The sequence below is a fragment of the Schistocerca piceifrons genome, chromosome 1 (genome assembly GCF_021461385.2).
Source record: "Schistocerca piceifrons isolate TAMUIC-IGC-003096 chromosome 1, iqSchPice1.1, whole genome shotgun sequence".
In the NCBI taxonomy this organism is placed as follows: domain Eukaryota; kingdom Metazoa; phylum Arthropoda; class Insecta; order Orthoptera; family Acrididae; genus Schistocerca; species Schistocerca piceifrons.
The window spans coordinates 158,723,142-158,739,942 of NC_060138.1; the positions used below are offsets into that span (position 1 = coordinate 158,723,142).

General features: G+C 45.7%; 1 non-coding gene across 1 annotated transcript; it reads right to left on the minus strand.

Moving 5' to 3' along the window:
* Nucleotides 1–2,169: 2,169 nt before the first annotated feature.
* On the minus strand, nucleotides 2,170–2,244 carry Trnap-cgg. Its single transcript has one exon. It is a non-coding gene; the product is annotated as a tRNA-Pro (tRNA).
* Nucleotides 2,245–16,801: the final 14,557 nt, after the last annotated feature.

Genomic DNA, 16,801 nt, shown 5'->3' on the forward strand with positions numbered 1-16,801 from the left:
TTCGAGGGGAAAAAAAACAGTAGTTGTTTTATCCACTATTTTCTGCTGAACTTCTCGTCTTCATTAGTAACTTCTCATGCTGATCGAATTGGTGCTTATGTGCTGCATTGTTAATGTGCCAGATTTGTATAGGATTCTTTTTTATTTTGTTGTTGTTATCCGTGCAGAAGGTGTAGACACACATTTCTGACTGGTAGGTAACAAAGAGTTTATCTCATGAGGGCAACTACTAATATTGACAGCATGTATTACACCGGCTTGTTCTGCCCGTTTGTCGGGAAAAATGCAGTGAGTGGAAGCACTTGCTGGAAGACAAACATGAGGTGTGGACAATATGTTAGAGATGTGAACAGGGAAGGATCAGTTCGCTCTCCCCTGCCGAACAGTTGAGACAGTAGGGAAGCGAAAACGTAGTTTAATCGAAAATACTTATTCGCTTGACCTGAGTAGGATTTTGCTTGGGTCGTGTGACGCAGAAAACCACACACTCTTCTGCTTCGGTCGCACTTTTGTAAAATGGAATGTCGCGGATTAACATTGCTGTAAAATTTCATAAGCATTATTATATGCTTTGTACTTTCAGTCACAGCTATATGGTTATGCCTTACTCTAGTATCTTCCTACAATTCGAGAATAACGACGGTACACGAAGATGTGGATAAAGCTTTTGCAAACTGATTATGATTGGTCTCTTAGTGAAGCTGATATTATTGTTATGGTTCTTTGAAGAGGGATACACGAATGAAGAAAATTTCTGCAGTCTTCTTACCTAAATGAGGTATTAGAAGACCTCTTCGCGCATCAAAGTGTCTTTGAAAAGCATCTTCTGTTTATATTCAGTTCTATCCCAGAGTGCGTAATATAGTTAAAGGATCATTTTTCCGAAACCCCGACGATTGTCTCCCTATGCGACGCATAACTTTGAAATTCGACTCACAGTTTTGTTATGGATGGCCTAGGTAAACATTTCAGACAGCCCACCTCTCAGAATCGACACGAAAAACCCTCAGGGGGTCACATAAAGGGCATCAATAAGATTACGTCTTCTCTTGGGGCGTTTACTACCACACATTTCACTGTAGAAAAGGACAGTCTGGAGCGCAGTGATCAACAGGATGTTGCTGTTGAGAACGTTCGACACTAGTGCCACTCCATGGGCGATTAAACTCGACTCATCGTCGGGCTGCAACCCCTTCGGAAGGTAGTGTGATGGAATGTTTGCTATGATGAACAGGGAGGAACCACTAAGAACCGTTCAAAACCATCGACAAAATTTTGATATTTGAAAGTGATCCGAAGCAGCGAAGACGTTTAATCTTTTTCAGCCCTTTCTGTTTCTCACCCTCCTTAGCGTGTCTATGGGTGGAGTGGGGGGGGGACGTGCCACATTAAAATATGAGTGAACAAAACGGGAAAGGGCCCCTCTATGAGCCCCAGGTCGGCAACATCCTCGGTGGCATCCACGCACCTTTGCTGAAGAACTAGAAAATGTTTCAGAGTCTTCGACATCCATTCAGCCTTGTGGCTGCGCTAGCGTCTGGGGCAGCCAACCCCTTCGACAATGCTTAGATAACTTTTCTTGATGCAATAATTTACCAACAGCCGTATGTATTGTAGAAATTTATTTTAAGAACTTGTTATGTGCTACCAGTTTCGGCATTACATTGATACCATCTTCAGGCTCCACACGTCATAGTCGTAAAATCGCTGTAGACGGAAGGAGCCATATAACTGGATCAGACAGAGTCTGTGTCGCCTGGCCACCAAGAGTTGTTGCATAGCGATTTGTTTCACGGATCCAGTTATATGACTCCTTCCGTGTATAGCGATTTTACGACTATGACGCGTGGAGCCTGAAGATGGCATCGATGTAATGCCGTAACTGGTAGCACATAAGAAGTTCTTAAAATAAATATCTACAATACATACGGCTGCTGGTAAATTATTGCATCAAGAAATACATGCCAGCCGTTGTCCCACAGTCCATAATGGATCAAGATGCTTGTATAAGGTTGACTGCATTCACAGCTAGAGCTGCCACAAGTTTCGGGAAAGTTTCGAGAACGCAACCCTCTAATTTTATGAAGTAGTGTGTTATATCCAGAATGAGATTTTCACTCTGCAGCGGAGTGTGCGCTGATATGAAACTTCCTGGCAGATTAAAACTGTGTGCCCGACCGAGACTCGAACTCGGGACCTTTGCCTTCCGCGGGCAAGTGCTCTACCAACTGAGCTACCGAAGCACGACTCACGCCCGGTACTCACAGCTTTACTTCTGCCAGTATCTCGTCTCCTACCTTCCAAACTTTACAGAAGCTCAGTGTGTTATATGCTTATCTCACTCTATGTTACACTTTGCGTCATAATGTCAGGTTGTCTCCCTTTTCTTGTCTATACGAGGGAAAAATGAAGGAGATAAGTAAATGAAGTGAGAATAAGTGAAGATATTAGGCGTCTGAATTCGGAGTGCAAGTGCAGAGGCAAAATTTTCATTTTAAAAGCGGATAGAATATTTGGAAGTGGAGGTGCAAGGCGGCGTGCGGTCGGTAAGCGAGCGGCGTAGCTGCAGCACGGGGCTGGAGGCGGCGTCTTTGGCAGCAGCTGCGGACGACAGGTGGGGGTGGGCAGCGTCGCAGGCCGCCAGAAGCCGCAGCCGTCTCCGGCGCCCTTCGGCCCGTCTTATCTGGGACCGCCGCTTAATTCCCGCGGCCTCGTAATTACGCCCGTCCCGTCCCCGGCGGTCTGCAAGGAGAGCGGGCGACGTGGAGGAGCGGCTGCGGGGGCGGGTGCGGGGGCGGCCGGGTCCCTTTGGCAGCGGCGCTCCTAACTGGATTGCAGCGGCGGCCCTTGTGCCCGCGCGCCCGCCCCCGCTCCCGCCACCGCCACCGCCCCCCGGCCTCCCCGCAGGTTATGGCATAATCTGGCCTGATGAAGCGCCATTCACTCCGGCAGGCCGGGCCGGGCTGTCCCCAGGTCACCTAACGAGAGGTCGCGCCCACCGGCCGCGCCTCATTAACCACCTGCACAAGCCGCCGCCGCCGCCGCCGCCCTGGCCCGGCCGGTTAGCGCCCCGTGCCGCCTCCACGCCGTCACGCAAGAACGCTTTCTGCCCAGCACGACTTCTCATCCTACCATCTGGTACATACCCATGCACCTGTGAGAGAAAGTCACTTTATAACGGCCGGGAGGCCCATCTTTCTCACGTAAAGACACTTTTGATTCATAAAAGGTATTTTAAACTCTCTCCATGTAGGGCCTCATAAAAGAAAGGTCGTTCATTGAAATGCAGTAACTGAGCAGTCTTAAAAAAAAAAAAGAAAGTAGAACAATGGTATTTTTGATCCAGAATAGCAGATTTCTGTGAGACAAGTATTCAATGGTATAACTGGTTAGACGACTTGTTAAAAGAATTAAGGGCTAAAATAAGTGTGTGTAATGTACGCTGACGAGTGAAAAATCACAACACTAAGCCGCAGTTGTGTGACAAACACTACTGGCCGTTAAAATTGCTACACCACGAAGATGACGTGCTACAGACGCGAAATTTAACCGACAGGAAGAAGATGCTGTGATCTGCAAATGATTAGCTTTTCAGAGCATTCACACAAGGTTGGCGCCGGTGGCGGCACCTACAACGTGCTGACGTGAGGAAAGTTTCCAACCGATTTCTCATACACAAACAGCAGTTGACCGGCGTTGCCTGGTGAAACGTTGTTGTGATGCCTCGTGTAAGGAGGAGAAATGCGTACCATCACGTTTCCGACTTTGATAAAGGTCGGATTGTAGCCTATCGCGATTGCGGTTTATCGTATCGCGACATTGCTGCTCCCGTTGGCCGAGATCCAATGACTGTTAGCAGAATATGGAATCGGTGGCTTCAGGAGGGTAATACGGAACGCCGCGCTGGATCCCAACGGCCTCGTATCAAGAGCAGTCGAGATGACAGGCATCTTATCCGCATGGCTGTAACGGATCTTGCAGCCACGTCTCGATCCCTGAGTCAACAGATAGGGACGTTTGCAAGACAACAGCCATCTGCACGAACAGTTGGACGAGGTTTGCAGCAGCATGGACTATCAGCTCGGAGACCATGGCTGCGGTTACCCTTGACGCTGCATGACAGACACGAGCGCCTGCGAAGGTGTACTCAACGACGAACCTGGGTGCACGAATGGCAAAACGTCATTTTTTCGGATGAATCGAGGTTCTGTTTACAGTATCATGATGGTCGCATCCGTGTTTGGCGACATCGCAGTGAGCGCACATTGCAAGCGTGTATTCGTCATCGCCATACTGGCGTATCACCCGGCGTGATGGTATGGGGTGCCATTGGTTACACGTCTCGCTCACCTCTTGTTCACATTCACGGCACTTTGAACAGTAGACGTTACATTTCAGATGTGTTACGACCGGTGGCTCTACCCTTGATTCGATCCCTCCGAGACCCTACATTCCAAGCTCTGTTTGACTTAATGTCCAGGGGTATCAAAGCCGTTATTACGGACAGAGGTGGTTTTTCTGGATACTGATTACTCAGTATCTATGCACCCAAATTGCGTGAAAATTTAATCAAATGGTTCAAATGGCTCTGAGCACTATGGGACTTAACATCAGAATTCGAAACAGCTACCGTAGCAGTCGCGCGGTTCCAGGCTAAAGCGCCTAGAACCGCTCGGCCACACCGGCCGGCTTTTAGTGCTAACGTAAAGCGTTTATAAATTGAGGTGACAAAAGTCATGAGATAGTGATGTGTGCGTGTACAGACGGTGGTAGTATCGCTTACTACACAGCGTGTGATAGGACAATCCATTGGTAGAGCTCGATTAGGTGACTCACATGAAAAGGTTTCCGGCTTGATGGTGGCCGCACGACGGGAATTAATAGGCTCGGAACGTGGAATGGTAGTTGGAGCTAGACGCATGGGAGATAACATTTCGGAAATCGTTAAGGAATTAAATATTCCGAGAAGCACAGTGTCAAGAGTGTGCCGAGAATAGCAAATGTCAGCAGGCATTATCTCTCACCGCGGACAACGTAGTGGCCGACGGGCACCACGTAATGGTCGAGGGCGGCGACGTTTGCAGTCAGTTGTCAGGGCTAACAGACAATCAACACTGCGTGAAATAAACTGTGTGAGAGAACCGCAGAAATCAATGTGGGGCGTATGACGAGCGTATCCGTTAAGGCAGTGCTGCGAGATTTGGCGTCAGTGGGATACGGCAGCAGACGACCGACGCGAGTGCCTTTGCAAACACCACGACGTCGACTCCAGCGCCTGTCCTGGGCTCGTGACCATGTCGGTTGCACCCTAGACGACTGGAAAACCGTGCCCTGGTCAGATGTATCCTGATTGTAGTTGGTAGGGTCTGAGTATGGCGCAGAACCCATGAAGCTGTTGACCCAAGTTCTCAACAACGCAGCGTGCAAGCTGGTTGTGGCTCCATAGTGGTATGGGCTGTGTTTACGTGGAATGGACTGGGTCTTCTGGGTATTCGGCTACTTGGACACCATTTTCTGGCATTTGTGGACGTCATGTTCTCAACGGGTTTGCCGGGGTGACCGAGCGGTTCTAGGTGCTACAGTTTGGAACTGCGGGACCGCTACGGTCGCAGGTTCGAATCCTGCCTCGGGCATGAATGTGTGTGTGATGTCTTTAGGGTAGTTGCCGGCCGGTGTGGCCGAGCGGTTCTAGGCGCTCCAGTCTGGAAGCGCGCGACCGCTACGGTCGCAGGTTCAATTTCTGCCTCGGGCATGGATGTGCGTGATGTCCTTAGGTTAGTTAGGTTTAAGTAGTTCTAAGTTCTAGGGGACTGATGACCACAGAAGTTAAGTCCCATAGTGCTCAGAGCCATTTGAACCATTTTAGGTTAGTTAGGTTTAAGCAGTTCTAAGTTCTAGGGGACTGATGACCTTAGAAGTTAAGTCCCATAGTGCTCAGAGCCATTTGAACGAACCATTTCTCAAATAACGATGGAATTTTTATGGATGACAATGCGCCGCCTCACCGCACCATAGCTGTTCGTGATTGGTTTGAAGACCATTTGGGACAATTCGAGCGAATGTTTTGGCCACTCAGATTGCCCGAAATGACTCCCATCAAATATTTATGTTACGTAATCTAGGTCAGATCGTGCACAAAATTCTGCGCCCGTAATACTTCTGCAATTATGGATGGTTACAGAGGCAGCAAGGCTTAAAATTGCTGCAGGGATTTCCAACGAGTTGTTGAGTCCACTCTACGTCCAGATGCTGCTCTTCCCTGGGAAACAGGAGGTCCGACGTGATATTACGAGGTATCCATTGGCTTTTTCACGTCCGTCTAAATTGCCAGCTTCAATGAACTCTGTTTAATGTACATCAAATGTCACACTTTTCAGAGTAATGTACAGCTACAGGTATAAAATATCTGACGTACAGTATGAGTTGTTTCTGCTCAGACGGAATAAAAGTGCAGGATAGCTCGCTTTCTACGCTGAAAGAACTCCGCAACATATCTTTCTGGCCCTCTGTTAATGAGTGCCGGAAATTTCCGCCAGCGGCTGCAGCGCTGAGAGGCAGTCCGTAATCCCGTGTGTTTGGAGCTGCGGCTCCAGCGCAGCCGGCAGCGGAATAATCTGATTTAAGGGCGCAAACTTTTGTTTCTGCAGCCGCCGCCGCCGCCGCCGCCGCCGCCGCCGCAGCCCGTCTCGCCTGCCAGCCCCCCGCTGCCTGCCTGTAGCCGTCCGTACGTCTCTCACCCCGACGTGCGCCCAAACACTGGGCCGTTAATTGCTTTAAATCCGGCAACTCGTCCATCTGATATACTGACAGGCTGTAGCGCTTTACGCTGTTTCAGTCGATAGCAGACTGGTTCTTACCTTACAACGCTCTACTTTCAGCTGGGGCTGGCGGTTATCGCTCAAACAACCGGTTTTCGGTTATATCGGTTATACTCTACGTCATTTTGACGTGACCGTTAAAACTGCGCACGATTACCAGTTTCTGACGTAATCGAAAATGGTTCAAATGGTTCTGAGCACTATGGGACTTAACTTCTGAGGTCATCAGTCCCCTAGTACTTGGAACTACTTAAACCTAAGTATCCTAAGGACCACACACACATCCATGCTCGAGGTTGCATTCGAAGCTGCAACCGTAGCAGTCGCGCGATTCCGAACTGAAGCGCCTAGAAGCGCTCGGCCACTGCGGCCGCCTGCCACCTTCGGCCGAACAGGATCGGCTCGGGATTCGAATATAAGGACGGCCTAGCAGAGAGTGCTACGTTAGCAGTTAGTGATCCATATCCAGTGATTGCTTGAACATTGGCTATAGGGAAGAACATTACTGATTGCATGTTGCCCATCGCTTGCGGCACTTGCTGTAAATACATGTTAAGTATTGTCAATAATCTTATTTGAATAAAAACGATTAATGTTATTTGCTTGAATTGTTTTATAGCATTCCGAGAACGCAGCATCCTTTAGGTATCCTATAACCGGCGAGTGGACAGGATCCCACAAACAGGGACGTTACTGTCTCAGAAATGCTGTACAAATTTTTATTACATGTGTTTGTTGCTCCCTTCTGTCGGCATTCTCATTAAAACAAGCCCTGATCGCTTTTACCTTTTCTGTAATAACACAATATCTGAAACCAATGCAAAGTCTGCGAATAAAAATTATTCCTTTCCTTTTTTTAAAAAAAAGGTTTATTTAAAAACGAAAAATTTTAGCACTGCTGCTGTGGCTAACTGATATTTGGTTTTTTTAGTCGGTAATTGGTAAAAAGTAGAAAAGACAACTTATAACCGAGACGAAACAAATACCGAAAAATGCCGATTACTCAGAGCTAAAATACGCGTACTAGTTTTAACCAGTCAGCCTTTTCCTATCTCTACTTTCAGATTTTGAGGTGGCTCTATATTATATATCCGTACTATCGTAATAAAAAGGATAAACCTCTTGAGTTATAACTACACATTTTTCTGCAAATCAAAATCGCATAAATAAAGGAAGTATGATAAGAAACGAAACCTGTATGAAGAAACAGTCGTGTAATGAGTGCCGTCAGACGGCATTTAAAGGAGTGGTTTTTCTTTCGACTATAGCACACTCCCAGGTTTTTATCTAGGACATTTACTGTTGATTTGTTTACAAAATGTTTAGTCTTACCGTTCGATGTTCTGCCACTTATATTTGCAAAACACTTTCCTTCTAATGTTGAGGAGCGAGTTTGAAGCCTCGTCCGACAATTCTCTTTTATGCTTTTCATTTCATGTGATTGCCGGGACGCTGCCTTAAAAGTGTACGAGCTTCTTCCTTCTTTCTCAGTTCCGCCCTCAAATAACTAATCTCTTTTGTTACCACATTTAATTTTAGACTCAAAGAAGAAAACTCGTTAACAGATGCATAGAACGTTCTACACGTAATTTTAATTTTAATTGCTATCAATGTGTGGCATAATAAAAGAAATTTTATTGCTTGTGCTCTAATGACGCCTAAAACGATAAAAGCTATTTACTGTACAAGGAGCTTGTGCGGGAGACTTTTTGTGATGACGTGAATGTATGTCTGTTCCTAAAAACATATTTAAATCAACGCTTAGGTATTTGAAACCTAACTGTAAGCCAAGGCAGTCTGAACAATTAATTATATTACACTAACTTCCTTAATGTTGGTTGGAAACTAACAAAATCTGTCGTTTAACTCTTAAACAGACTTGACGGTAGCGAACGACTCTGAAAGCGGTCCTTGCTTCAAAATTATAGTTCCTGGTATAAGTCTGCGACGATGAAGATCCAAAAGAAATGTGCAGAGATGCACTGTAATGTACAATAAAGTTCATGAACAAATGAGTTGTTGTAAATTTTGGAAATTTGTGGTAAGATCTTACGGGACCAAACTTGTGAGGTCATCGGTCCCTAAGCTTACACACTACTTAATCTAACTTACGCTAAGGACAACACACACACACCCATACCCTGAGGGAGGACTCGAACCTCCGACGGGGGGAGCCGCGCGTAGCGTAACAAGGCGCCTAAGACTGCGCGGTTACCCGGCGTGGCTGAGTTGTTGTATTTATAGATTTCTAATGAGGCCAGTAGTATGTGCATCTGATATAGTTTTTCAGTTACAAAATGGGAAATAAAGAGCTGTAAAACTGTTATCTTTTTCATTTTTCCGCTTGATCGTTCCCGATATGTTATCGAGAACTTTGGAGACAGCTCAACAATTCAGTGTCGAGAAATTTATCAAAACGTCCTAGATTTGAAGCGGGCTAGGTAGATCTAAAAAATTCTCGTTAGTCAGCAAGAACTACCGAGGTCTCCCTGTATGAGGTTCTGTTTATTTTAAACAAACCCTTAATTTCGTTGCGGACCACTTAATTTCGCCCCTTTCAGCGTTATCAAGCAGCGCCTACAAAAACTGCTTTATGTGATACTGCTTGATAAAGCGAATGGAGTACTTTGGTTCAAATAAAAAACAGCCTGACAAAGCAAAAATACAATAAATTCAATATAAAAACCAAACAGAAATTACCAACTAAATTTCTTTCTTGTCAGATAACCGAAGTGCATCTTCGGACGATTAATGTAGTTCCTGGTTATCACGAAGGCGTTCGAAACGCTCTTGAGTAAAAACTAGTGTTCCTCAATTTTGTGTGTATTTAGAGCACCTTCAAGTAGACGTACTTGGCCGTCGTTCTCTACAGGCCGTCCCTGCTGGCTGCGGCATGTTTTACGATACTGCGGGCGGCGCGGAGCTGCGCTCTGCTCAACGGGCCGGCTAACCCGGTGGGCCGCGCGTTTCATTACCAGAGGCAAGGGGAGGGGTAGAAGGCAGGGAACTAGCAAGTAACCGAATTCGCTGTGCCGCTTGCCTCTCAGGACCCCAGAAACACACACTGCTAAATCCTGCAATATCCCAACCAGCGCCTGAGCTCTCCGTACGAGACTGTGATTTAATGAATATAACTTCATTGATATTTCAGGGAGGCGAGTGCCACGGAGCAACTGCCAGCTAGCATTTCTTTCTCTGTGTTGCCTGTTTTGTTGATACATACCGAAACTTACCAAGCGTGGCTCTCTGCACACCAGCCACAATGCACCCGGCACTGCAATCTGCCACTCACAACGAAGTTCTTGTAGTCGAAGTATAGTTGAACTCTTTACAGCCGGGCTGAGTGCTGCAACTAAACAACACAAGCAACAGAACTAACGTCACCTACAGCTCACCATGGTCGATCGTGCCTCTTCGTTCGTCAGTTTCTGCACTTATTACTCTACATTTTGATACGCAACAGTATTTTCGTGGTATGATGCATTCTGGTTTATTGTGGCTGTGTGTACGTTATGCGACGGCATGGCTCATGTCTGAAAGCTTCAAGTTTTTGAGTAATGGTCGCATAACGAATTTCATCATTTCATGGCTTCAAGGAAGTACATCGTCAGCAAATGGCTGCCAAATTTTGTACAAACTGCTCATATGTCTCGACTACAGCTTAGCGGTAGCTACTTTCCCTCTGGCTTTGAACAACAATCAGTTTCTGCTGCATTTAAATAACGCAGGAAAGAAGGAAAATTAGGATTTAAAGCGCATTTGACGATGAGGTCATTATAGACGGATCTTAGAATAGATAAGAACGGGGAACGAAATAGACACAGACTTTTCACAGGAACTATCCCAGTATTAACCTTAATTGATTTACGGAAATTGTGGAAATCCTTAGGCTGAGTAACCAGTCGGGCTTTGAACACATTTCCATCCTTATGATGTCCAATGTGTCGGCAGGGAATCTAGGAAGGTACTGTGTGAATTTTAACTTTGGCCGCTGAATAAGTCGAATAGCATGGCATGGTCGTAGGGAGCGCAAAGAAATCTCACTTGGAATCTACTTTGCTGGTAGTAGCTGTGCGGCTGCGTGATGTACAAATGGAGCAGAAGTTCAAGTGGCTCCGAGCACTATGGGACTCAACATCTGAGGTCATCAGTCCCCTAGAACTCAGAACCACTTAAACCTAACTAACCTAAGGACATCACACACATCCATGCCCGAGGCAGGATTCGAACCTGCGAACATAGCAGCAGCGCGGTTCCGGACTGAAGCGCCTCGGACCGCTCGGCCACAGCGGCCGGCCTAAGTCAGTTCAAACAGGCAGAGATTCCTTTAATCGCTGTTGAGGTATAGTTCTGCGTTACAAGTAACAAGCATAACAGGCGCCATTTCGTTCGTAGGGCATAGAGCATAGAGTCGGACGCATCTTTGCAGATCTACTAACGGATATACGGAATCTTGGCTCGGCTGTCCTACATCATTATTTATGCGTCTATGTATAAAATCAAGATATTTTGAACGATAACAACTATGACATATGCATATGTGCTCCATTTTCAGACGAAAGGTTCCCTTTCAAACACCAAATTTTCAGTTTATCGTGGCAGAATCACCCTAGAACTACATGAACGTTTCATCAGCTGGGGTAGTTTACACAAAACATGGTCACTCAGCGAGTAACGTTTCCTCATCCGATGTTGTGTAATGAGATAAAGATATGCACCCGACCGCTCCTCAAAGTTCGTCCCCTGGCTTCCAGCAGGCAGTAACTGAGCCTCCTGGTCACCTCACTGACAAATCCAGAGCTGCTCTCATACCGTGGGAAGAAGCTCTGCCGGGAGAACAGGAGCATTTCTCTTTATTACAGCCTCAGAGCCGTCACGGATGCGATTTTATTTCTCATTACTAACTACAATCACGTTCAGTTTTGAAAATAGCTGACCATTGGTACTGAGTTCCCATTGTTACGAAGTGAAGTTTGCTAACAGTAAGAAGTGATATTTTTCTTTCTATTCCAGAAATTACTTCGTCGCTTGAAATACGCCAGCCTGAAAGTAAGTATTGTAGTTTCAGGTGACCGTTTATTAGGTAACCGGTTAGATGCAGCTGCCCAGCTGAATCTCTTTTACTTCGCTGGCGTCGCATTACTTATAAATCAATAGTTTCGTATTTCCAGCCCAGCAGAAGAATTAATCACTTACAAAATCAGATGTGATCACTCCATGAACATATTTTTCTAGTTAAGCTGCACATTCCCTGCAACATTAGACGACTCAAGACAAGTAAGGAATGAAGATTAGGCTGTAATTACCTGTATACGACAGTCATTGAAGACGGAACATAGTGTCGGGTAGGGAAATAATAGAGAAGGAAACCGATCATGTTCGTCTAAAAGCAAGGATCCTGGCACTCGCCTAAATCGATTTAGGAAACCCCCGGAAGAAACCAAGTCTTTATGGCGCGCAAGCATTTGAAACCCGCTCTTCCCGAATGTGGGTGGAATGTCTTTGAAAAAAGTGAATCGAGTTTTTTACGAGGAGAAGACAGTTTCATCATGAACGAATAACTGTAGTAACTCGTTGCTTTTCATAACAAAATTGTCAATACTGGAAAATTATTTAGAATGACTTTCTGCTCAATATGGAAATGAAATGAGCGTATGGCATCGTTGGTCGGGAGGCCCCTATTCGGGGAACCTCGGCCGCGAAGTGGCAAATCTTATTTCATTCGACGCCACATTGGGCGACTCGCGCGCCGGTGATGAGGATGAAATGATGATGAGGGCAACATAACACCCAGTCCTCGAGCGGAGAAAATCTCGGACCCGGGCCGGCTTGCATGGGAGGTGAGCACGTTACCACCCAGATAAGCAGGCGGACTCTGCTTAAGATATTATGCGTTGTTAGAGTTTTTTTTAACTGTTTTTGCTAGCACATTTGTTAGTGATGTCAAAAGATTTTTTAGTAGTAATAGATTAAATGCGTAGGTAAGAATATCTTGAGCAGGATTTTTTGTTGCTAACTGACTAACCAAACATAATAAATTTTTGGGATAAAGATGTTTGTTGTTTAAGTAGGCGATAGACGAAAATGTTCGATGTTGCCCACTCGTCGCTTATAGGGTGCCTAAGGGATGCAGCGTTCTCGGAATGTTATGCAACTATTCAAGCAAATAACATTAGTAGTTTTATTTCTATTGACAAAACTTTGGAGTTGCATCGGTGTCGCGAGTAACATGAAAACAGTAGTAGTGTTTGTTATAGACACAATTCCCGCAAGATGACACACGTCAGTGACACTGTTCTGCGAATGCGTTCCACTAATGTCCGTACTGAGTCGATCTGAGCACTCATGTCTGGCAGAGGCTGGCAGGAGCGGCGCTTATATTCATTTCTTGCAGATGACGCACCTGGCGCGGCGCGGTCCTTGTCAGCGGGCTATTAGCTGACGTTTCCTCACCGACTTCTTTGCTCTTGTGATCTGTGTCTTCGTTCCGGCGCTTATGGTGATGCCAGAACGGAAAACATTCACAAAAACGGTGGTCCAAATGTTCAGATGTGTGTGAAATCTTATGGGACTTAACTGCTAAGGTCATCAGTCCCTAAGCTTACACACTACTTAACCTAAATTATCGTAAGGACAAACAGACACACCCATGCCCGAGGGAGGACTCGAACCTCCGTCGGGACCAGCCGAAAGGGTGGTCCAGTAACTAACGCAGAGGTATGTTGATTGAGTAACAGGAAGCCATGAGAAAAAATTTGTTACGATATTGTAATCGAATATAACTGATAGGCGATTTCTGACTTGATACTCGTACCAGTTGTAACCCTTGTACTTGTGGATGTGAAGTTGATTCAATGATTTTTAATCATTTTCACTTCCCGCAGTATCCTGACTAACGAAAGACTGCTTTTTATGGTATTCTGAATTTTGATGGTGTGGTACATCGGATCCTGGATAAGCAGTTTGTAACTATGCACGATATTTTCCCCTGTACTTTCATCTAGACGTATGCTGACATCGTGACCGAACTGTAGTATTTTCAGCGAAATATTTCATTGTAAAAGAGGGTGGCGTATCTTCTTCAGCCACTGCGGCTGGAAGTTGAGCGGAACAGCTGAATGACACACACAGTGGCATTCTAGGCTAAAAGGAATGTGGGAGTGCGCGGTGCGGGTGATAAATTTTGGAAGTTGGCTGCGCGCCTACGGGAGCAGAACGCGGCCTCCCGCTTTGCATGCAGATCTGGGAAAGACCCGGGAGCGCTGGCGGCTTCTTGCTTACGGCGCGAGCCGCACGCCGCGCTTGCGGGGTGCGGGGGGTAGGGGTAGAGGCGCGGAGAAACGAAGCTGGCGGGACCGTGAGGTCTTTCCTAGGGCAGCTGGCGCGTGAGCGGCGCACGGGCCTAGTATTATCGCAGGGCGCGATCTCGCCGTGTGTGTGTGTGTGTGTGTGTGGTGTGTGTGGGTGGGTGAGTGTGTGTGTCTGAGCGCGCCCGCGCACTCGCAGGTGGCGGCGAGTCCCGGGAGCGGAGTCACGTGATACATTATACATCAGCAGTTGTCAGCTGTTACATTCTCAGCATATCTGCGCCCCGGCGCGCTATGCATATTAATACGGGCGTCCCACGCCTGCTACGGCAGCGCCGGCGCCACGCCTGGGCCGCGGACCGGGTAAATACCTTTAAACAGCCGGCAGGGCTCTCTTGCTTTCATTCCTGTACGCTGTGTGGATGTGGTGTCGTAGACATTGACGGAGACTCATCTAGCAAACTACTAGCACAGCAATGCCACGCTTTACGTCTAGCAACGGGACAGCCACGCGCAGTTATTCGTTTTAAGCTTAATCATCAACGAATACTCCTTCTTTGTGAATGGTATATCACCTGTTATAAACATGCGCACATAAAATGCCTGAAAATGATTATCGAAAGAGCTGTCCTAACATTTAGCTTTTGCTATTTTCGGTAGCCGCCGTAAAACACATCATCATGCAAAGGAGGATTCGAATCAAATTTTTCCGATTGCAACTCAGGTGTTCCAGCCTTCTTCCAACTTTCAGTCGCCATTGACAAAGATCCCCTCTCGGCTTCTTAATTAATAACGGCCTTGCTAGGTACATTTCACACAACGTCCCGTACAAGGACGTAATTCCTTTTCACTTCCTTTCGGTGGTATTAATACCTCGGATTTTTCTGCGAGGTATTAAAGACAACTTGACAAGAAGAAGGGACCGGTTGGTAGAACATGTTCTGAGGCATCAAGGGATCACAAATTTAGCATTGGAGGGCAGCGTGGGGGGTAAAAATCGTAGAGGGAGACCAAGAGATAAATACACTAAGCAGATTCAGAAGGATGTAGGTTGCAGTAAGTACTGGGAGATGAAGAAGCTTGCACAGAATAGAGTAGCATGGAGAGCTGCATCAAACCAGTCTCAGGACTGAAGACCACAACAACAACAACATTAAAGATGTCTTCATTTATCGCCAGTGAGGCATATTACTTTTATTTTCGCGGAATGTCTATGTGGCGCACAAATAAACTCACCATCCATTCTTTCCAGAGAGTTCATTTGCACTGCTCATATAATTTTCTGCTTCTCCCTGGAAAGCCAGCCGAGGTGGCCGAGCAGTTCTAGGCGCTACAGTCTGGAACCGCGCGACCGCTACGGTCGCAGGTTCGAATCCTGCCTCGCGCAAGGATGTGTCTGATGTCCTTAGGTTAGTTAGGTTTAAGTAGTTCTAAGTTCTAAGGGACTGATGACCTCAGAAGTTAAGTCTCATAGCGCTCAGAGCCATTTGAACCATTTTTTTTCTCCCTGGAAGCAGATAAGAAACAATTGTTAATTTCAATGAGCTGTCATTTATTCCCCCCCCCCCCTCGCACTTATTCTCTTCACCTGCACCTTCAAAATAATTTTACAAATCGGAGTATTATGCTTCTGTCATGCATGATGCTACGTAGTTGCTAGTTCAAACGCTTTACTTTCCGTGTTTCTTATTTTCTTCCCCTCGCCTTTTACTGTTATCTTTCCCAACCACTTCCTTCTGTAAATGTTGTTTTTCTTATCTAACAATACGGCCACAGTTCACACAACTTCCAAGTCTACGCGAAGGTCTATTACCTGTATGCACTAAACAGAAACTGTAAGAAAATTATTTACCTTCTATTGGACATCTTTCCTCAGCGTCTTTTGTTGCGAAAGCAATTGAAGTAGTGACTATCGCGAAATGTCCATTCTTGTGCCCTCTTTTCCGGGTCATTACCTGCAGTGCATTTGAAATACATAGTTGTAGTACGTGCCTAAAAAAATAGAACTAATAAAGCTGGAAGATATAATGAAGAATATGTAAGAAATCATTTTACATCAACTTGGAACCATGTTGCAGAAATACAGAAGCGGTGAATATTTATTTTCAGAATTTTAGGTTTCATTACCACAAATCGTCACAAATCATTTCCAAGCTGATCTTAGTACTAATCAGTGCAAAGTTAAAAATGCTTGTTAAATGTAGAGTATGTGTATCGTATGCGTAATTATTTTCATTAGAATCTAGTTAAAATGACACCATGTATATAATTTGACGTGAGTGAGAATTAAGTCCAAGGAATTGCCAAAGATTTGACACAGAATGCACTAGAAAAACAGCAGCAACCTAAGACTATGACTATAGAAATACACGAAACTCGATAACAGAGAGGTGAGATATAAATATCTTTACATTTACTGGAAACACTGCACTCATAAATTTCAGACATAATAAAATGAACTATGAGCGCCACCATCACCCTTTTGTCGTGGCAAATTTGTATAGTCAAATGAAGGCACATCCATTGTGGATAAAAGCAAACATTAAATTTTTTACCTGTGTACTGTATCGTGTTTATACCTCAATGTCGTATGAAGGCGTTCACAACGTTACTTACGAACAGGTGTGACAACTAGTGTCAGCCAATCATGCGTGGAGAGATTTATCTATCGAACAC